The 23,686-nt window shown below is 41.7% G+C and overlaps 1 pseudogene; it reads left to right on the forward strand.

Annotated features, from left to right (window-relative positions):
* Positions 1 to 18,596: 18,596 nt before the first annotated feature.
* Positions 18,597 to 23,472, forward strand: LOC113015110 (zinc finger protein 836-like; annotated as a pseudogene).
* The last annotated feature ends 214 nt before the right edge of the window (positions 23,473 to 23,686 follow it).

A 23,686-nucleotide genomic window follows, 5' to 3' on the forward strand; every position in this document is an offset into this window, starting at 1 on the left:
AACAAGTTTGTTTTTTCCTTTGAGGGATTTTAATTCTCTAAAATGTTATCCCTGTTACATTTTAACCTTTGTTCCCTTAGGACACAGTAGTGTTTAGTAGTTGTACTATTAAAGTTATAGGAATGTCTTTTCTTTCTTTTTTTTAACCAAACTGGTATTCTATCAAAAATCAAATATGGATATGTAAATCATTTCTTTTATTTGAACTTTTTTAGCTTTTCCAAAATTAACTTATTTTTTTATGTATTCATTGCATGTTTCACCTCAGTTAAATTTCAATCCTTCATTCATATTTAAACTTTTGCTGTGATAAAATCTTCTCTTAAATCCTTTTCTCCCAAAACAAGCAAATATTTTCACAGCAGTTGCTCTTAAAACTTCCAAAATGAGCTAAATCTGTCCACCAGCTTTGAAACAACACCTGCTGTGACTTTATGTCCAGAAAAAAGAAACTCAAGCTGAACTGGTTTTGGGCTGTATTTCCATGTAATACCTTTTTTTTTTTTTTTTTTTTCCAGAAGATGGAGCAGTGATGCTGTGTAACCTTTATTTAATTAGGCAAAGAACACAATATTCACAGTGGCAGCAAAGAACTGTTAAAAGTTAAAAACAGCAGCACACATCAGAACCATTTTAAAGATCACAGGTGACTACTTTTAGTTAATTCAAATCCTATTAAACATCTATTTTTGGCTCCTCCTTTCACTTTAGTGTATTTACTATATCCTTGAAGTCCACGTTGTTTTTTTAATGAATTCATTTTGATCCACATGTTCTGCAGCTGTTTGCCTTTTGATTTGAAGTTTGCATTATGAAATCCTGATACTGTTAAAGCATCAGTTATAATTGATGAACTCTGTGTAAAGTTTATTAAATAGTTTGGTGTGAAAAATAAAGAAATGGTCTCACAGCAAGTAGTTTGAGCCATGATTTCCGATTCAAACTAATTTAAATGTTTTCAGTGGTACATGTGGAGGTTTATCAGAGGAGGAGACTTGGCTGCTCTCGGCACGGTTCCTGCAGCTCATTAAAAACTCTGAAATGATCTTCAAGGAAAAGATGATTAATTTTTCTTAAAAACAAGATGTGGGCATGAAGTTTTAACATGAGTGTGTTTAAGATGCATTGTGATTAGCATCTCACACGTTCCAATAAAGCAGATGTTCCTGCATTGCAACAGTAGTTTGCAGATGTGGTCATCCCCCGATCATCTGCAAGACTCTCATGCAGCACCAATTTGAAACACAGCCTGGAAAGTGCGTTCATGGCCCTACAGGTTGCCTAAGCACAAGAGACAAATTGTGCAAAAGGAATTGGCTGAAATGGTGAAAATGCTGTTATCATAGGATGAAACGAGGATTTGTTCCTCAGTGTTTGGTCTCCTATGTTTACCTTTTCTCCAGATGATTTGTCACAATTGAGAGAGGCCGGTTGTCTTTAAGGTGCTTCCAGGTAATTAAGAAGTGAGTGCAGGGTTTGTACCATTCATCACACTTCTGTTAGGTTTGTTTGAAGACTCGGACATTTTTCAGCACCTCCTGTAGCGATAGCTGCATCCTCACACTGCATATGCTGTTTGCCACCTGGATGATGTTGTCATTCATAGTGATACCACGGTGGAGCATGTGCAGTGGGTGGTCACAGTCCCTAAAGTGTGTGGTTGGATGGAGGGACGTACAGTATTTGGGTACAATTTGGGAGCTGGGTATGTGCATCCACACATGGATAAAACAGCAGCCATCGCATCCTGCCTGTGTCCCAACGCAAAACAGAAGATCCTGATAATAATGAATTACAATATTCCCGACAAGAAGAAATAAATGCATGAATGAGTTTTTCAGCATCACTCTGGGACAGGATATTTCTGATTTTCAAGATATTGCAGCAATGGAAGAAAGCAGTCATAAATATTTGCTTAATATTTCCATTAAAGGAGAAATCCTGGTCAAAATGACTCTAAGATTCCATATAGTGTTACTGGAGGCCAAGGTATTGCATCCAGAAAAGAATAAAATCCATAGCTGTTGATAAAATTGGCACAGAGCTTCCCCCATGCATTACCAAAGATTCACATCAAACTCATTCTTGATTGCTTTAATGAACATTGTGTTATTGTCACAGTTTGATACTGATGATTTCTTGTGAACACTCCTTTAGTTTAAACCCAGTGACAGTATCAAGTTATTATGTTTGTTTTCATGTAAGTATCTACACTTATATTATCTATCTATACTTCGTCTGCATCCCTCGAGGCCCCATTTGAAGGCTGATTATGTCCCAACATAGGCCAGAATTCATAGCGCAGTGGTGGCTGTGGCTATTTTTTTCAAAAAAGAAAAAACCCCAGCAGATGGCTGAAGCGTGGTGGCCAAAGAATAAACTTTTAAAAGCAAGTATAAAATTTTAGATCACTTATATATCTGCAAAGAACGTTATAACATTACTGTTGGCTACATGTCCACAAAGTTATGTATAGGGGTGGGTTTTTAATTATCGATTTATCGATTAAAATCGGTTCTGGCTTGGATAATGTGATATCGATTCAGAGGTCAGAGGGCCCAGTGGCGCCAGTGTCCGGCAGCCTCGCCTCTGTCAGTGCACCCCAGGGCAGCTGTGGCTACAATGTAGCTTGCCATCGCCAGTGTGTGAATGTGTGTGTGAATGGGTGAATGACTGAATGTAGTGTGAAGCGCTTTAGGGTCCTTAGGGACTAGAAAAGCGCTATACAAATGCAGGCCATTTACCATCGATTCATTAAAATCCTGAATTGATTTTTTAATACAAATTTATTTTGACCAAAATGCCAGAATTTCAGGATAAACCTCACAAAATTTCAACAAATAACAACAACCAAACAGCTGAAATAGTAAATGAGAGCAGGAACACGATTCTGCACAAAGACGTAAACACAAAGCGTGGATCCACCGACGGATCAGAATCAGCGAGATGTCGCCTTTCTCTCACGACAGCACGGACACGGTCGGGGCTGAAAGCCGACAGCTCGCTGATGTTTCGGTGGGTCCGTGCTTTGTGTTCATACCCTTTGTCCACTAGATTCTGAAGCTGCAGGTTTTTTCTCTCTCAAAACAATATTGACTAAACCAGCAGCAAAAGCAGATCCAACCCTTCACATAAACATCGTGATAATTTCCTCTGACTTTTGCTGTTTTACTTCCACAACAATAAAATCACACTTCATGCACAGCTCTCTCCCTCTCTCTCTCTTTCTGTCTATGTGTACTTCAAGAACAGTTTCCCGTCAAAAAAATCTATTTTCTGCATTATTCGCTTGTTTATTACGCACAAGTCTACCGTTGTTTACAGCGCTGTCGGCCGCTGTTTTTTCCCTTTTACATAATTCTGAAAAGAAAGTCTCGTTTTTGCTGTTCAATAGGCTACTGAACAAATTCTTTTTAAAATTAAACTTTTTAAAATTATGCGAAATTTCAAAACACTTAGCTGTGTCTCTAATAAAACCTCTGTAACTTTGCTCTGCTTCACTTCAGCAGCATCAGCTAAGGTTCATATGTTGATTAATGGTTTTCTTTCGTTTTTGATGTACTGCTGAATATTTTTATAAAATCCCAGGCCAGGAAAATCAACTTCGTGTTTCTTCTGTGTTTTATCCTCAGCTACTTCGACACAAAGGCATCTGCTGTGATGCTCACACCTTTGATAGAGTCTAGCAAGTGTCGGCTTTTTTATAGATATAAAAATATGGAAATGTATTGATGCAGGACCTGAATGATGATATATGGAATGTGGAATATCTGTCCATGCTGACAATATTGATTTGTAACTTAAAATTTGTTATTTTAACTAATAATCTTGTCAGCATAAAGTTCTTTATTTGGAGCACAGATCTACAAGAAAGATAAGTTACTGAAACGCACTTGTGCTTAAATTCCATATCACTCTTTGGCAATATTGTGAGTAATGTTAAACTTAAAGATCATCTCTGCCTCCTGATCTGTTTCCTGCTGCCTGCCACTGAAGGCAGTGGGGAGAGGTAACAATTAGGCAGTGCATTTACCGTGGCATATAATGTCATCTTTTCTCATTACAGTCCACTTTGACCAGCAGGTTTGTGACAGTTGGCTTAACATACTGAGCCAAGGAATCTAAATATACATTTGGCATCTCAGTGGGGCTACCAAAAATCATCACCTCAGTCTTTTTATCATTGAATTTTAAAAAGTTAAGAGACATCCAAGCCTTAATGTCATCAAGACACTGAAGTAATGGTTGTAAGGAATATGTGCCTTTTTTCTGTGGAGGGACATATATCTGACAGTCATCAGCATAGAAGTGAAATGCAATGCTGTGTTTTCTCAGTATAGATCCAAGAGAGAGCAGATACAAAGAAAAGAGAAGGGGGCCTAGAACTGAGCTCTGTGGGACACCACACAAGAGAGGAGCGGAGGACGACACACGGTCACAGAGACTGACACAAAATGTTTGCCCCGCCAAGTAGGACCTGAACCACTCAAGTGCCCACCCAGTGCTCCAAATGACAGAGTAAAATGCATGATCCACTGTATCAAATGCAACTGTCAAATCTAAAAGTACAAGAACAACACAGTCCCGAGCATCAGTGGCTAAAAATATGTCATTAAAAACTTGTAAAATGGCTGATTCAGTGCTATGAAAGGGTTTAAAACCAAATTGGAAAATGTGTAAAACATTTTGCTTTTTCAGGAAGGTCATTCATTGACTGTCAACTCTCTTTTCAAGAATTTTGGAAAGAAAGGGTAGTTAGAAGAAAGGCCTGTAATTTGCAAGAATCGTAAGATCAAGAACAGGTTTTTTTAAACAGGTGTTTGACTACAGTATGTAAAAAATTTTGGGGGCTACATCTGACAATGTGCTCAGCTCGACGGCACTCGTGTCTGACAGCTCGGGTCGTGTCGTTCAGCCAGGGCTCAGATTTAGTTTTAGAATGGCTGGATTTTAATTAAGCAATGTGCAAAGCAGTCCAAAGCAGTCTGGCAGGTGGAATAAAATCATGAGCTCAGTTCTGGCTGCATTAAAAATCTGGGATTTTGCAGTTCTGGTTAAAACTGTTGAAAACTGCTCAGCAAGGGAGGAGTTAAAAACTCGACAGCGCCGAGCAGCAGCGTGAGGTTTAACTGAGGTACAGGCAAGAGGAACTTCAAACATCACAGGACTGTGGTCAGAAAACACAGCATCACAAATCTCTACATTAAAAACAAAACAAAAAACCCAAAACAAAACATGAGTTAAAACAAGATCAAGTGTGTGTCCACATTCATGTGTGGGACAGGTCACACATTGCACAACATTAAAAGAATCAATAAGGCCTTAAAAGCCCTTTGCAATGGGCATATCAGGACAACACACATGAATATCAAAACCCCCAACAATAGAAACACAATCATATTTTGGCATGTATTCAGCCAAGATGTCAGCAAAGTCCTTCACAAAGTACTTATTGTATTATATATTTAATTTTATATGTTATAGAAGTGACAGATTTGTAAAGTGAGGCAAATTATGAAAACAAACAGTCACAAACCTTTCCCCGAACGTTGCGATGGGAGAGCCAGGCTCTTCTGGGAGCCGGTGTTCTGGGAATTTCTCCTACCCCGTAAACCGTCCTACCCGTTGTTCCTGAGCATGTGCGCGCATGCACACAACACAAAAAAGGAAGCTAAGCGCATCCGGCTGTGATTTCACGCTACTCCATTGTCATATTTGCAGGAGAATAGGTAAGTAGTAAGTACTAGTACTTTTTATTGACGTTGATACTTGATTTTTTAAGCCTTTGTGATTGTTTGTCAATATTAAAGTGAAGTCGCTATCTGCTTTCTGCACAAAACTGTCGAATTTGCAGATTCGGTGAAGTCTGCTGTCAAGTTACTGGACACGTGGTATTTGCACAACACTTTTGAGTCCGCAGCTTCGGTGTTTTAAGGCTTTTTCGGTAATCTCGTTATTTAATAAGTTTAATTATTTGCATTGTCAACTGCACATATTGAAGCTCATAAGAAAATGTTTACTGACATTCGTAGATATGGAGAAGAAGTGGGAAGAGATTTACGCGTTCATTTCTGCGGGCTCCTACCCTTCAGGATACGACAAGGCTCAGAGGCAAAACCTCAGAAGATATGCCTCAAAATTCAAACAAAAGGGTCAGTAATTTACTGTTAATACTAACAACTCATATATGTGGTTAAATTAATTTCTAAATATATATTGTTTTACTGCAGATGGAGAACTCTTTGTTGGAACCAGAAGAGTAGTAAAAACCATGGATGGTGCCAGGAAGATATTTCATGAGTTTCATTCATCTCCAATTGGAGGACACACTGGCACACACAAAACGCTAAATGCAGTGTGTTCCAGATTTTACTGGTTTGGTATGACAGTTGACATTAAAACATGGGTATGTATTAACTGTTTGTACTGTTGTTAAATAGTGTTTAAAATAAGCAATTTTTTTTATATCAGTTAAAAGAGAAACTGTACACTTGCAAAATATAAATAAATATGGTTAATTAGTGATATTACAGTAATAACCTGTAGGCCTGGCAGAGATTTGAAGACACGCACACAAACTATTGTTGCTAAATAGTTTGTTCGTTAGAGAATATGTCATTAAGTGTTTTTGTTTTTTACAAATGAGAATGTTGAACATTTACGTGAACTCCATAAATATTTTTACCTTAAAGATTCAGGAATGTGACCAGTGTCAAAAAGTTGGGAAACCACTGACTGCTGTGCAACCGTTGCAGTGTATTCAGGTAAATATTATGCCCCGTTTACCCATCAAACTATGCTTGTAGCTCATATTCATAAAGGCAGGAGGGTTTGCCAACTAATTTTAACCATCAATGTTAATGTGTACATTATACAAATTGTTATTCAAATTATTAATTTGTCCTTGATAGGTGTCTGAAGTGTGGGAACTTATTGGTATAGATCTTACTGGACCTCTTCCTAAAACTTCAAGCGGCTTCCAGTATATACTTACTGCAACTGACTACTTTTCAAAATGGGTTGAAGCTTTCCCATTAAAAACGAAATCTGCATCTGAGGTAGCCCAGCACTTGTGCTCCATTATATATAGACATGGCTGCCCCAAAAGGATTTTGTCAGACCAAGGCAGAGTGTTTGTGAATGAAGTAAGTGTTAAATAATTTTCAGTTACATTTTTTAACTTTACTTCACTGGGGTCAAAGATTTTTTCTTGTGTGCTTGTATAAGCAGTATAACCTTGTCCTTATCTGTTGAAGCTCAACTCTGATCTTTGCAAGTTATTGCAAATTGAAAGAAGTGTCACAGCAGCATACCATCCACAGACCAATGGTCTAGACGAAAAGACCAATGACAACATAAAAAGGTATGCCTAATTTTTATCTATCAGTTTTTAATAACATTACTTATGTTATTCAAACTTAATTGTTACTTAATAATTTATTAATTTCTTTACTTCTAATTAAACTTTCTGTCTTACTTACTGTGTTTACATATTTCTATGCCTGCATTTAGAGCCCTCCGAAAACTGGTGAATGACCAGCAGAATAACTGGGATCCGTATCTAGAGGCCACCCTGTTTTCACTTCGGTCAAAAGTACACACCACAACAAAATACAAACCTTTTTTTCTGATGTATGGAAGAGAGGCAGTATTTCCATCAGAAGTGCCTGCTCAAGTGCCGGTGAGTGTTTGTCAAATTCTTTCTATGTTAGAACTAAGAATTGAAACTATTTAAGAAAAAAACCCAGTAATGTCTTTATGAATATGATGTCATCTTGGTTTAATTGCTAATATCTACAAAATTTTAGATTTCCAACATCATTCTGCCAGACGACAAAAGGTACAGTGACTATGTACAGTCTGAAAGTGAAGCACAACATGCAGTTAAAGAAACTGCACAAGAAAACATTGCGAAGTCACAAGACAAGCAAAAGGTTGCATACGCCAAGCGGGCCCTGAAAAAGTACAAAAATGTTGTGTACAATGTAGGGGATCAAATTCTGCTTCTAAATATGAGGAAACGTGGGCGAAAAGGAGGAAGACTTGAACCGGATTTTTCAGGTCCCTACACAATTGATGACTTCAGTGGAAAATGTGTTAGACTGAAAAACGCTGAGGGAAATACTTTAAAAGGTCTATACAGTATTGACCACATTAAACCCTATAGAACAAGCCACCCTGTCCAAGTCTCAACTCCAGCTGAACCTGTTGAGAGTAGCCCATCTTCTGAGATGTGGCCTTGCAGTCCTCAGCATCAACATGAAGCGCTGCAAAATAACAGATCCTCTGTCATTCAGTTTGCACCAAAAATAGCTCAGGTAAAATCAGTCCAAGCACCAGAAGAGCTTGTACCAGTGACCCCCCAGAAACCCAGCACGCAAGAAAAAGGTGGCATAGCTAAAAATCTCATTCTGTTGCCTGTTGCCTGTTTGGCTAGTCAAATGGATAGAATGTTTGATTTTTTTCTCCCCTCTTGCTAATGTTGACCTGTTGGTCCAATTTTGGCTAATTTCTGATTTGCATAAAGCTACTCCCCTCTGGCATGTTTATGTTGTTGGCCCGTTGGCCCTTGTCTGCTTGTGGCCCGTTGGCCATTGACCGTGATTTTCAAATGGCAACTGTTATTACTAAAGAAACTTATCATATTTTGTTTTTTAGTGAAGTGGCTTTGGGCTGCAAAAGACACCGGGCGTGTGGAGGCAGTCGTTGGGCCATACAAATTGTATGACTCTTCTTTTCGCACACTGGAGGATAGTGGGTGGCTTTCTGATGAGGTAAGTGAAATAATCATTTTTGGTCCTAGTGGTGGTCTGTAAAAATAATCTTCTTTTAATCCAAAAAGGTCATTGATGCATACCTGCACTGCCTCATTAAGAAAACAAAAGGCAAGTAAGAACGTATGCCAGTTATTTCACAAAAGTATTTTATACAATTTTGTAATCATTTAAAAAAAAAAAAATCTTGCATTTTTCAGAACCCCGTGTATCAGTTGTCTTGCGTTGTTGCAACCTCTCTGTTTTCTGTGAAGTTTAAATGTGTCAGCAAGGTAATGTAGATGTTATATTGGTTATATAGTGTATGTTATGTAAATAAATCTAAACCTTTATAAACTTAAAAATATTCAACAGATGTTGTTTCCGGCTGAGGACATTTGGTTGTGCCCACTGAACTCTGGTGCACACTGGATCCTTGTGGTACATGTTCACACCTCATGTGTTTTTTCTCTTTTTTGTTTTACTGTTCTTTTTAGCAGCATATTCTTATTTTGAAAATGCTTACAATTGATTATGCTTACTTAAGTGAGTGTAATAAAATGGTAAATGGCCTGTATTTATATAGCGCTTTACTAGTCCCTAAGGACCCCAAAGCGCTTTACATATCCAGTCATCCACCCATTCACACACACATTCACACACATAATAATACACATATTCTACTAAATACAATTTTTATTTTAGGTTGTCAAAATCTCCTCACAATCTGTACTGCTGTTAGACCCTCTTGGAAATGAAGGTTGTTATGAAAGGAAAGTTATGCGTAACTGGAGGTATTCATCATTCATTAATTATCTGTTTAAGGTTGTTTGGTTTGTGGGGTTCTTTTTTTTTCTTTTTATTTAGAGCAAAATGCTGGCTACATTTTAAAAACTTGTTTTGTTTTTATTAGGAATTTTCTGAAGATGAAAGGAAAGGAAGAGTCCCGAGTGGATTGGAAAATGGAGACTCTGCCACACAACAAGCAGATGGACTCCAGCAGTTGTGGAGTTTTAGTATTGAAGGTATTTAATAAGCAATTGTATTTAATGTATTAAACTAGAATTAAGTATATCAATTGCAATTACTGTAACATATTTTACAGTTTGCCAAACACTACCTTCTGAGTGGAGAGGTTACTAGGGTGCTGTCCACTCCAGAAGCCATTGGGCTGCACCGCACTGAAATTGCTTGCGAACTGCTAGAACATCAAAGTAAGTTGAGTCATGTGCTTTTGTATTGCAATAGCACTTTCAGTTTTGTTTAAAACTGTTAGGTTGAACGTCAGTGTGTTTCTAGGTAATGCTGATGACTACTGTGTGGTTTGTTCCATGCTGGAAGCCGATCCTGAGTCCAGTATGATTGAAATGGTAAAACAAATAAACCACAAATGCAATATACAGTGGCTTGCAATAGTATTCGGCCCCCTTGAACTTTTCCACATTTTGTCACATTACAGCCACAAACACAAATCAATTTTAATTGGAATTCCACGTGAAAGACCAATACAAAGTGGTGCACACGTGAGAAGTGGAACAACAATCATACATGATTCTAAACAATTTTTACAAATGAATAACTGAAAAGTGGGGTGTGCGTAATTATTCAGCCCCCTGAGTCAATACTTTGTAGAACCACCTTTATCTGCAATTACAGCTGTCAGTCTTTTAGGGTCTGTCTCTACCAGCTAGAGACTGGTAGAGACATTGGTCTTTCACGTGGAATTCCAATAAAATTGATTCATGTTTGTGAATGCAATCTGACAAAATGTGGAAAAGTTCACGGGGGCCGAATACTTTTGCAAGCCACTGTAGTAATTATTTTCTCATCAAATTCATTATGTTGGTTAACACACTTACACCCCCCCCCCCCCCCCCCCCCCCACCTTCTCCCTCTTCAGGTGCAGTGCGAGTTTTGTTCCAGATGGGCACATTTTGGATGTGCTCAATATGAGAGCAGCCTGGTCAAGTACCTGTGCAACAAATGTGCATAATTTGTACACTGTTTCTTTTTCAGTTCTTTCTCCCTGTGTTCTGTTGGATCTATAAATGTCAAATATATGTATCTGTAAATATATTCAGTAAATATATACTGTAACTATAATGGAGTGAGTTCATTGTCAAAGTTTATATAGTCAGGTGTTCCAGTCACTTCAGTGGTGACAGCTGTATAACTTAAGCACCTTGGCATGCAGACTGCTTCTACAAACAAGTGCCAAACCATGCTACTGTTGTTATTATAAAGTAGAAGCATACTCTGACAGGAAGAATTACATTCCAAAACGTGCTACCTTTGTTAATAAGAGCAAGAAGCATAATTCTGACGGGAAGAATTACGTGCCAAAACATGCTACCGTTGTTATTATAAAGTAGAAGCATAATTCTGACAGGAAGAATTACGTGCCAAAACATGCTACCTTTGTTAATAAGAGCAAGAAGCATAATTCTGACAGGAAGAATTACGTGCCAAAACATGCTACCTTTGTTAATAAGAGCAAGAAGCATAATTCTGACGGGAAGAATTACGTGCCAAAACATGCTACCGTTGTTATTATAAAGTAGAAGCATAATTCTGACAGGAAGAATTACGTGCCAAAACATGCTACCTTTGTTAATAAGAGCAAGAAGCATAATTCTGACAGGAAGAATTACGTGCCAAAACATGCTACCTTTGTTATTATAAAGTAGAAGCATAATTCTGACGGGAAGAATTACGTGCCAAAACATGCTACCTTTGTGAATGTGACCTACAAGCACACTTTAATGGGTAAAAAAAAGTGTCAAACCGAACTGGCTTTATGAATATCAGCTACAAACATACTCTGATGGGCAAAGTTAAGTGGCAAACCGTCATACCTACTTAAATTTGTGCTGGAATTATTGTTTGGCAGCAGAAATGTGCATAAATTACATACAGTAGGACATTTTGCCAAAGTAGGGCAGTTTGTCATATGGCAGCGTAAAATTCTCCTACTGGTAGGACGGTTTGCCAAAGTAGGATGGTTTGTCAGAACACCGGAGTCGACCAGGAAACGTCTCCCAGACCGCGAGTCTTCTATGAAGAGCAGTTTTTCTTTGTCGCCAGCGGTCGCGGCCGCTACAGCGCGCTGGCGGGGTCCATATCCCAGGGTCGGAAAAGCGCACGGCGGCAGGCAGCGGTGCGCTTCGGCGCCAAAACGCTGATGGTAGAAATAGAGGTCCCGTCCGTGGTGTCGCTGTGCCGCGATCTTTGCCGTCAGCGAAGGATTGGGTACGTCGTGGCAGGTCAGCGGGGAAGTGGAAGGCGCCACCGGCGAGGCTGGAACTAGGTCGTGATCGTGGGAAGTGCGGGTAGCCAGGAGAATACGATCCGTGTCCTCAGCCAGGGAGCGATAATCCTTCGTGCCCAGAATCGGAGAGTTGGCGAGGCCGGCTCTCACGGCCGCCGGCAGCTGTCGGAGGAAAATGTGGGCGAAGAGGAATCCCCCGTCGTCCGGTCTGAGAAAGGATAGCATGTGCTCCATCACTTCGAGAGCCGTACCACCACCCAGGCCTGAGAGGGAGAGGAGCTTCTCGGCTCGCTCTGCGTCGGTGAGGGCATAGCGCCGAAGAAGCAGCTCCTTAAGGGCGGCGTACTTCTCTCGGGTGGGTGGAGAGTCAACGCACGACGGGTGGCTAGCGGGTCGAGAGAAGCCACCACATGGTGATCCACGACGGGGGATCGTGAAGCCAAAAGTCCGGCAGCTCGAGCGCCACAGCAAACGTAGCTGCGGCCGGAGGCAGAGGGCTGGCGGCTGCTGATGCATCCAGAGCGGAGTCGGCGCCACCATCGGACTGCAGCATGTTCGAGTCAGGGGTCACCAATGTGGAGGTAAACACAGACAACACGAGAGCTCTCGATAAATACTGCTCGTTTATTACTCATCACCACAGAACTGAACACTTTCCCTCCAAAACACAGCAACAATACTTCCTGAGAACTGGGTGTGAGTGGAGCCCTCCAGTGGTCCACCACAATGTCACAATTACAGGATGATCTACTAACAGTGTGCTTTAATCTCTCTATGAAGAAGCCACTTCAGTTCAGTAAAAATCAGCTGGAGAGCAGCTGTGAACAGCTGACTCTTCGATGTGCTAAAGAACAGAAAACATGATTTCCCATCAGACCATGAGCAACAGTCAGGCATGTAACACAGTAACACTTTTATTTTTTACATATTCAGCAGAGAGTTAGCTGTGTGCACTATTAAAAAATAAGAAGCGTAATTCATTTCAGCTTAATATAAACTGTATCATGGAGGAAAAATAAGTGGGGCTCACCTCAAAACACAGCTTGAGGACTGACTGGAGAGTTTTAGGACAGTCTCTTCAGTAAATCGCAGCTCTTTAACATCAAAAGACATGTTTGAACTGCTGCAGATGTTAGTAAATCTGACCCTAACGGTTCGTTCTTCTTTAAAATTCAAACTTAATAATGAAGCAATATTTTTAACAGGCTGTTCCTGTTTATATAACCTCCATAAAACAACAGGGTTAGAACACATTGTGACAAAGTAAGATGTTTGTTTTGTAGTCCATCTTCTGCACAATGTAGTTTCAACAGGCGGACATCCGGTGTCACGTTGTTACAGAGAGGCGAGTGTATGGCTGTTCCAATTCTCAGCACCGCTCCTCTCTTTCCCTGACTTCTCAGCAGTTGTCCTCCCCACGATGACGTTTTCATCGAGGCCAAGGAAAAGAGTTTAGGAAAAGGAGATTGGCGCTACTTTTGAAATAACACTCCACGGGGTTGCATTGTGCAGCTTAGTCACGTGACCGCACAGCAACAAATCACAGCGGAGCCAGATAAAGGGGGCGGAGCAAAGTGTGTGTGCAGGAGAGGAGTCGAGCAGAGAGAGCTGCTTTTTCATGAAACGGGAGTAAAGTAGTAAACTTACTGGAACATATACCACTACCAACGTTTGGATCGATATCTGCATCGATCTGCACACCCTTGTCTCCTGGATCCTAGCTGAGATCAGCGTGAACCACGTGGGTCTCTGCTCCCTGATTTGTTTCCTGTGTTTGGAAAGAGTTCCAGCTTCATCACGGAGTTTCTCTCGGTTTGTGGGCTCGTCTAAAGGTAAGCATCGAGCTAAATTTAATGTGGGTTCAGTTTATGCTGAGTTTAGCTCTGTTGAGAATAATAGATTGCTTGGTAGACATTGGAGTTAGACAGACTGTAGAGTTTGTGATTGCTTGCAACATCATAATATGGCGGTTGCTGGGGGAAAAGAATACATAAAGAAAAATAGTCTTGGAATATGAACAAAAGGATGGGGTGCAGGGCAGGAGAACAACCAACCCCCACCCCAGGACATGAAGCCACAGGTACAAGCCTGGGGGAGCGCAACCCCAGGGTGAGAGTAGTGGAAGCTTGCTGAGAAGGAGGCCAAAAGGCTTTCGATGCGCTCTGAGGTCATAGTTTTAAACACTTGATGTACTCAGCTGCATGAAGAGCATGCTTGAGTTTCTCAAACACAATTAAATAAAACCTTATGAAGGTCAAAGGTCGTCACTTGTATGTTGAACTACAGTTTTTTGCAGTTTTTTGCACATAGTGTGTTATTTACCATAAAGTGATGCAGAGTTATTCATACCAGAGTAACCAGAGAGGATCATATATTTTTAAATATATAACTTTCTACAGCCTCTGGGGAGTATCTGAGTATTTATAACATTACACAAACCAGAGGTCTCATCACAGTGTTCATGAAACGCTGGGTTTATCCATCTTCTGGGGCGGGCCTACAGAGGAGTGCTGAAGATTTCCCTGTGAGGGAGCTGCTGGTGAAGATCATGAGTCCTGCTTGATCAATGCGATGAGCTTCAGTGTTCCTGGTGTTTCTTAAATGAAGCCTCTTTCAGTGGGTCAACAGAACTTCTGGCACAGGACAGCTGTGATGAAAGAAAGGGAAGAAGTTTCTCCAAACCTCTGGGCCCAGAAACCCAGCTCGGTCCTGATGGTCTCCCTCACTAATTTCTCTCCAGGGTGAATGTAGCTGTTATACATAATACGGATTATTATTAAATGAAAAAAACACATTAGACTACTCTACTGAAACCTTCTGCTGCTGTTTTTAAAGTTTCATGTTACCAGGCTGTAGACTAGAGATTTAAACCGTTTTAGATCCATCATACTCAGTCTTAAATGTTAAAATCTCAAAGGACAGCATTATATTTTTGATATTAACAGTAACTCTGGGCCTCTGTGGAGTGTGCAGCTGATCTCATCGCTGTCTAAAAATGGATAAAAAAACATAAGGAGTGCTGAATCCTTCAATAACACAGACTATTAGAGTAACAGGTGTGTAGCATCGCTAACTAGCTAGCAACAAGCCTCCAACACAGTGCGTATGCTAGCGGCTAATCTAGCAAACGAATTAACAACAGAGCGATTTTAGAACTATAAGATGATAAGCTGTGTGTCTTTTCTTATAACAGTGACATGGTTGTATTTACCTTAATTAAACGAGTCGTCAGTTGTGGTAAACCAGCAAAAAACTTGAGCCACAGGTGCTACGTAAAAAGTGTAGGGGGCGTGTTTGCGGTCACGTCCAGCGGGTGTGTGGGCGGGAGTGTTACACAGTCGCTCCACCTCAAGTCATTACTGCGCAGACTCTGGCTCCAAATTTGCAAGATGGCAGCCTCCACAAACGGGATATTTTGGCTTCATTTTTGCATAATGGGAGGAGGCGGTGTCGCGTCGTCCATCTTTTATACAGTCATTGGTTGCAACATGGCAAATTGAACCTCCCCCACCCTCATTCAGATCTGGCCTTTGGAACTATTTTGGTCTTCATGTGACCTATGACTCTGAAGGTATGCGCGTTGTTTGTCGTTTAATAATGACTCAGGGTTCGTGAATATCATCGAGCATCATTTACTTCGAAACAAAGCAACCATTACACGTTAGTCATCACATCCCAGGGGGCGGGTCCCTCCTTCTCTTGCCCTCGTCTCACTGCGTGCATGCGCAGCATACTAATACGGAACAGGTATATTAAAGTAGCATTAATGAACAACATTGGTCAGATGTTCTACATCCCCTCTCTTTAGCTTATGGCTGTATAAGCTGCTAACAACACCTTTAGCAATAACACATTAACAACATGTCCATATCATAACATTCTATCCTAAACATTAACGAATTACTTCACACCTTGAACTGTGTCATTGGTAAGGACACGGTGAGCATTTAACTTTGCTGACATCACATCATGTGTACTGTCCACTTTTTTTTTTTTTTTTTTTCTTTCGTGTTACAGTCCATCTCTTATGCCTTAGTGTTCATACTTGGGGTTCGGTTTGCAGACTCTCCCATATCATGTGATGTAAGCATCACGTGCCGGGCGACAGGGGGACTGGACTGGGGCTTGTGTGAAGTGTTGCGTGTGGCTATGTGTTTGTTCGTCGGTGTGTGTCACGGGTTCTTGGATGTGCTGTGGGGAGTCAGTGGTTGGTGGTTGGGCTGCGGTGTAATCATCACGGGAATCTCCGTGTGGTGGTGGCGGTTCAGAGACTGGGAGGATATGTCTGCGGTTTCGCCTGTACTCTCCAGCTCCTGACTGGACGATGTATGATCTGGGCTCTTCGCAGGCTTCCTTGATGGTTCCTAAGGAGTCATGTCCTTGACGCGTTTGCATCCGCACAACCTCACCTGGCATGAGGGGGCAGAGGGGTCTGCTGGACTTGTCATAGTATCTCTTTTGTGCCTGGCGCTTGTGAAGTAGGTTTGTTTTAACTGTTTTGTTGCTTTTGGGGCTGGGAACGAGCAGACGTCTACACACCGGTAGGGTCGTGCGCGTCTGTCTTGACATCAGCCTTTCAGCTGGGGAACATAGTGTGTTGTCACGTGGCACGTTGCGGAGATTGAGTAGGCTAAGGAAGACATCCGTTCCATCTCTCTTTGATCTTTCCATCAATTGCTTTGCACTGCGAACCGCACGTTCAGCCAATCCATTGGCCTGCGGGTATTCTGGGCTACTTGTCACATGAACAAAGTCCCATGCTGAAGCAAAGTCTGCAAAGCGTTGGCTGGTGAACTGAGTGCCGTTGTCTGATATTACTTTGTGCGGGCTGCCATGGACAGAAAAGTGTCTTTTGAGCTTTGTGATGACAGTGTTGGCGGTTAGGTCTGGAAGCAGGTCTACTTCGAACCAACCTGAGTAAGAGTCGACTACAACCAGGTGATGTTGACCGTTCCACTCGAAGATGTCGGTGGCGACGGTTGACCAGGGTATGTCCGGCACTGGATGTAGCTTTAACTGCTCTTTCTGTTAATGTGGCCTTGTGCTGTTGCACACTGGACACGCAGCTGTTTCTTGCTCAATATCTGCTGTCATTGTGGGCCAAAACACAATGCCACAGGCCCTGTGTTTAGTAGCTTCCATGCCTGGGTGCCCTCTGTGGAGGATGACGATATAATCTTTTTGCAAAGATTTGGGAATCACTGTTTTCAGCCCTTTCATGACAATGCCATCTTCTAGAGTGAGTTTGTCTCGATATGGGTGGTATTGACGAAGTTCTGTGGGCAGCTGAGTTTGTCTGCAAGGCCATCCTCTCATTATGACAGTGCTCAGTTTCTGTAGCTCTGGATCTGAGGCAGTGTGTTCCTTTAGCTGCATCAGCCTGTAAGAAGAGATTTGCTGGATCGACATGATGTCGTAGTCAGCTGTTTCATCACTATTTTGATCCGTCGAGGTTGTGGGAGCACGGGATAAAGTGTCGGCGAGGTACATCTGCGAGCCTTTTTTGTACACTATCTGAAAGTTGTACTTTTGCAGCCTAAGCATCATGCGTTGCAGTCTGGCTGGAGCTGAATGTATTGGCTTGTTCAAGATAGTGACTAATGGCTGATGATCGGTTTCAATTTGGATTTGTTTCCCATAGATGTAATCATTAAACTTGGAACAACCAAATACGACTGCAAGAAGCTCCTTCTCAATCTGCGCATAGCGCGTTTCTGTCTGTGTCAGAGTACGAGATGAGTAGGGAATTGGGGCGCCTTCTTGGAGGCATGCAGCCCCGAGTCCATGCTGCGATGCGTCACACGTTAGCGTGACGGGTTTCTTTACGTCGTAGTATCTGAGGGTAGGAGGACTGATCAGGCTTCGTTTTAAAGCATGGAATGCATCTTGATGCTGCTTGAGCCAACACCACTGTACGTCTTTGCACGTTAGCTCCCGAAGTGGGGCTGAAAGCTCGCTGAAATTAGGAATGAACTTTCCTAGGTAATTAATCATCCCTAAGAAGCGTTGGAGAGCTGTGACGTTTTCAGGTGTGGGCATCTCTTCAATTGCTTTGGTCTTTGCTGGGTCAGGCTTCAAGCCCTCGCTTGTGAAGACGTGGCCAACGTAGCAGGCTTTTTTGAGACTGAATTTGCACTTCAGGGGGTTAAGTCTCAGCTTGACTTCCCTTGCACGGTCGAGTACTTTTCTGAGATTGTGTTCATGCTCTTTCATATCTCTTCCACTGATGAGTATGTCGTCAACAATGATAGCACAGGGGAATCCAGCAAAGATCTGCTCCATTGCACGCTGGAACACCTCACTGGCTGAGTTTAATTCCATATGGCATTCTTAGAAAGCGGAATCTGCCAAACGGTGAGCTGAAAGTTGTGAGCATGGATGATTGGTGGTCAAGTGTTATCTGCCAAAAGGAGCATTTCGCATCCAAGACGGAAAAGACTTTGGAGTTAGGCATTTGGGCGGCTATCTCCTCTATAGTACGCATAGGATGATGTGGGCGTTTTAGTGCTTTATTCAAGTCTCTTGGATCGATGCAGAGTCTGATCTCATCTGAATTTTTCTTGTGGGTCGCCACCATGGACGACACCCATTCTGTTGGCTCTGTGACAGGGGTGATCACACCCAACTCGACCATACGGGTTAATTCTGCTCTAACCTTGTCTAGCATTGGAACCGGTATTTTGCGTGCTGCTTTATTACTGGTGTGACTTCTGGGTCTATTTTCATGGAATAGGTAACCGGAAGTTTACCAAGTTTATCTTCGAAGAGGTCTGAATACTCTGAGAAGATCTGTTCTGAAAAGGTGCTTTCCACTTCCTTAGTCACGTGGTGGACTTCTTTGTTTAGTGTGATTAATTGTAAGTGAAGTGAGTCTGGTAAGCCAAGTAGGGGTTGTACGTCTCGTTTCACTATGAAGAACTGCAGAGGGTAGTCCTTGCCTGCAGAGTGGCATGAGAGTGTTGCTGTGCCAGCTGTTTGAATTTCCTCTCCCCCATATGCCACCAGTTTAGTGTTTCGTGATGGCATGAGTTTTTCATCATGTCTCAGTTGTTCAAAAAGGTTAGCTGGTATGACATTACATTTGGCGCCAGTGTCCAGTTTGAGCTCTAAGGGTTTTCCATTAATATGCACCGTGGTGAAAATGTCATTCTTGTATGGAAAGCAGGGATTTATAGTGTCTATGTCAATTCCATTCACATAGAACATTTCTTCATCGCTGCCGTGCGCCTGCATTTCAATGTGGTTTACGGGTCTCTTTTTGAATTGCCGTGTTTGTGATGACTTGCAGCATTTCTGGAAATGATTCCATTTTTGGCACTTATGGCATTGCTGGCCATATGCTGGGCATTTGTCCCTTTTTGCCTCGTGGCAAGGGGGGGGGCGCAGTTGTTACAGTTTGTGATTGCGTGAGCGAGCCTATGTTCTGGATGCGTTGCACGCCGTTCATTGCCTGTCTTTGTCTTGACTTTGTGTGGATGTTTTTTCTTTATTGTGTGATGCAAAGTGTCGACCTTTGCTGCCATTTGCTTTGGAGCCGCTAGAGCTTTCGTATGTCGATCTGTCTGCTCGAATATCTGGCACATTTCAATTGCTTTGTTCAAAGTTAAGTCGCTGTCGCGCAGCAATTGCTTTCTCATGCTGTCGCTGTTTATGCCACAAACGAGTCTATCTCTGATGAGCTTGTCTTTAAGCTGGCCAAATTTACAACTGCCTGCCTTACTTTTTAAGTCACTCACATAAGACTCAATTGTTTCATCTGGCCGTTGGTTTCTGGTGTTAAACTTGTGCCTTTCCATTGTTATGTTTGTTTGGGGATTACAGAGTTCACGAAATTTGCGCTTTAGACATTCCGGGTCTTCTCTCGATTCTGCTTCGGTCACCAGTCGTCTGTGTTCTCCTTCCCCCGCGTGCGCAGCGGGTGTATAAACGAATGCGCACTCCCGCTCGATGGCTTCAGAGCCGGCTAGGTTTAGCAGGATGAACGCTCTGGTCCGAGCATCCTTATCGGAATGAGGCTATAAATATGTCGTATTCCTGCTCGAATATACGCCACTTCTCGGCGATGTTTCCACAAAACACCAATGGGTCTGGTCTACGGAATCCGTCTGACATGGTCGTTGACGTTTAATAGTCTCTTGCTACGATAGCCTAGCAACGCTAGCTGGTTACTTGCTTGCTTCGTCCGTAAAGTGTTGGGAAAACTTTAGTCTTACCACTCCGTCAGCAGTGCTGGAGTAGATGACCGAACCACAACTTCTGACACCATGTTTGTCGTTTAATAATGACTCAGGGTTCGTGAATATCATCGAGCATCATTTACTTCGAAACAAAGCAACCATTACACGTTAGTCATTCCATTCCAGGGGCCGGGTCCCTCCTTCTCTTGCCCCCATCTCACTGCGTGCATGCGCAGCATACTAATACGGATCAGGTATATTAAAGTAGCATTAATGAACAACATTGGTCAGATGTTCTACACGCGTCATGGACAAAAGTAAAACAGTATGTCGGATGTGCCACGCAATGCTCAATTACATGGGTGGAAACTACTGCGTTAGCGCAGTTTGCTCGTTAACGTGTTGACGCCATCCAGCCCCACGCGCGGGGCGATCCGCGGTAGCTCGTTAACGGAGATTTGCCGTGTTGTGGCGTTAACGTCATTTCAGATTAACGCTGACAGCACTAGTGGGAACACAACGAATATGACTGCACATTTACGCCGACATCATCCTAGTGCAAAGACAAGTGGAAGCAGACAAAAACAACAAGCACGCATGCTACAAACTTTACCCGAGTCATTTAGACAGCCGTTAGCACATGATTCTCCTTATGGGGACCTGATATGTTTAATATGCTGATGAGAATATAGCCCTGAAGAAGCGTATAGTATAGCTTTTATTTTGGAAAGAGCCATTTCTCTGTAATAAACTCTCTTTTCCAAAGATGAGTGATTTCTCGATCAGATTTATTTTTTATTACTTTATTGTTTCAGCAACATTAAATTTAAAAACTGTACTTTTGATTTAAAATATATATTTATAATTTTAATAAATGACAAATTAAAAATGCATGAACATTTTTTTGTATCGAAAAAATATCAAACCGTGACACCAAATTATCAAACCGAACTATGAATTTTCTGTATCGTTGCACCCCTAATATATGTATATATGTGTATGTATGTGTATATATGTGTATGTGTGTATATATACATATATGTGTGTGTGTGTGTGTGTGTGTGTGTGTGTGTGTGTGTGTGTGTGTGTGTGTGTGTGTACTTCTTTTTTGCTGAGTAACAGGAGACGAGTCTGGTGGTGCAGCAGAGGAACAATTTCAGCCATTTGGACTCAGCTCAGCCACTACAGTGGAAACAATGTCTTCAACACAAAAGGTGAGAAAAGTATTAGAGTTTTCTGTTAAGAGCAGCTTCCATCCTGGGCTCCTCCATATATAAAGAATCTACATTCAAAATCAGAAACCACAGAAGTCACAAGAAAATACAAAGATCATATTTTATCTACACACATTGAAACAACAATATCATCAGTTGAACTTTGAATTTTTTATGAAATAAAAGATTTTCTCTGCTGATCAATATTTCCTAATGTCATTTTAATTATACCTCTCATTGTGTCACATTTTGTAATGTGACACCATCACCAGAAGGTGGTGGTAACACACCAACAAGGTGTTTGTTGACATGTTTGATTCCACCAATGGAGGGAGTTTCAGTTTGTTCCAGGACTGCATTTCACTCACTGCCTCTGTTTGTATCTCTGTCACTGCAGGACCAACATGGAGCAAGAAGTCAGCGCTCTCAGGAGGCTGACAAACGTCAAAGAAGAAAGGGAGAGAAATCCTACAGCTGTGATGAGTGTGGAAAGTCTTTTACCCAGGCTGGAAGTTTAAAAACTCACCAACTCATCCACAGTGGAGTTAAAGCATACAGCTGTGAGTTGTGTGGAAAGTCTTTTACCCAGGCTGGAGGCTTAAAAAGACACCAAGTCATCCACAGTGGAGTTAAACCTTACAGCTGTGACTTGTGTGGAAAATCTTTTGTGCAGGCTGGAAACTTAAAAAAACACAGAATCATCCACAGTGGATTTAAACCTTACAGCTGTGACTTGTGTGGAAAGTCTTTTGCCCGGGCTGAAAACTTAAAAACACACCAACGCATCCACAGTGGATTTAAACCTTACAGCTGTGACTTGTGTGGAAAATCTTTTCTGCAGGCTGGAAACTTAAAACTCCACAGAATCATCCACAGTGGATTTAAACCTTACAGCTGTGAGTTGTGTGGAAAGTCTTTTGCGCGGGCTCGAGGCTTAAAAATACACCAACTCATCCACAGTGGAGTTAAAGCGTACAGTTGTGAGTTTTGTGGAAAGTCTTTTACCCAGGCTGGAGACTTAAAAAACCACAGAATCATCCACAGTGGGGTTAAATCTTACAGCTGTGACTTGTGTGGAAAGTCTTTTACCCGGGCTAGAGACTTAAAAAAACACCAAGTCATCCACAGTGGAGTTAAACCTTACAGCTGTGACTTGTGTGGTAAAGCTTTTGGTCAAAGTCGAAGCTTACAGAAGCATCTAGTTACCCACTCTGGAATACCCACGCTGCGACTTTTGTGGAAAAACTTTCAGTGAAAAAAGGTACCGAAATATTCACCTACGCATTCACACCGGAAATGATCTTTCCTACTGTGATCAGTGTGGGAAACTGTTTACAACAGATGCACAACTACAAATACACATGTTTACCCACACTGAGGAGAGACCTTATTAATGTGACCTGTGTGAGAAGACTTTTAAATCTCCACATTACCTGAAAAAACACCAACAGATCCACACCAGAAAGTAACTCTACAAGTGCAGATACTGTTAGGAAGTATTGATTTTTTATCTTGTCATTTTAACCTGATTGTTTGGAACAAGTCTGATCAGTAAACCTATGGAGGTATCCTGATAGAACTGTTTTGGAAAATGAAGAATCATTTTCGCTCGGTAAGCTGAGTGTTATAATGTAAACAGTAAAACGTAATTGGACATTGGCAGAGATCACTTACGCTGTCATTGTTTAGAAGCAGAGCAACACAGATGGATCCAGTTCTCAACCCTGTCGTCACTGTGGTGGTGGGAAAACGTTTCTCTGTGACCTTTGTGGAAAAACTTCCAATCATCAACGGGACCTAAAACCACATCAACGTATCCACACTGGAGACAAAATGAACCACTGCAAAGAATGTGGGAGAGGCTTCCACACACCAAGTGCATTAAAAATACATGAACTATTCCACAGTGTGTTCAAAAAGCACTGTGACCAGTGTGGGTCATCCGTCACCACTCCACGTGAGCTTAAAGAACAAGAATAAGCAAATCCACACAGTAGAGACACCATACAAGTGCAGACACTGTGACAAAAGCTTCTCACAATCAGGTCACTGTAACAAACATGAACGTACACACATGGAAGTGAACTTCAGCTGTGACCAGTGTGACAAGAGTTTCAGGAATCTCAGTTCATACTCCGAACACAAACGATCCCACGCTGTAAATAAACTGTTTCACTGTTACCAATGTGCAAAAACCTTCATTATCTGCTCTGTACAAACATCAGCCTGATCATGCAGGACTGAAATCACTGGATCACAATGAATCTTCTGGTT

This window comes from Astatotilapia calliptera, chromosome 3 (genome assembly GCF_900246225.1).
Source record: "Astatotilapia calliptera chromosome 3, fAstCal1.2, whole genome shotgun sequence".
NCBI lineage: Eukaryota > Metazoa > Chordata > Actinopteri > Cichliformes > Cichlidae > Astatotilapia > Astatotilapia calliptera.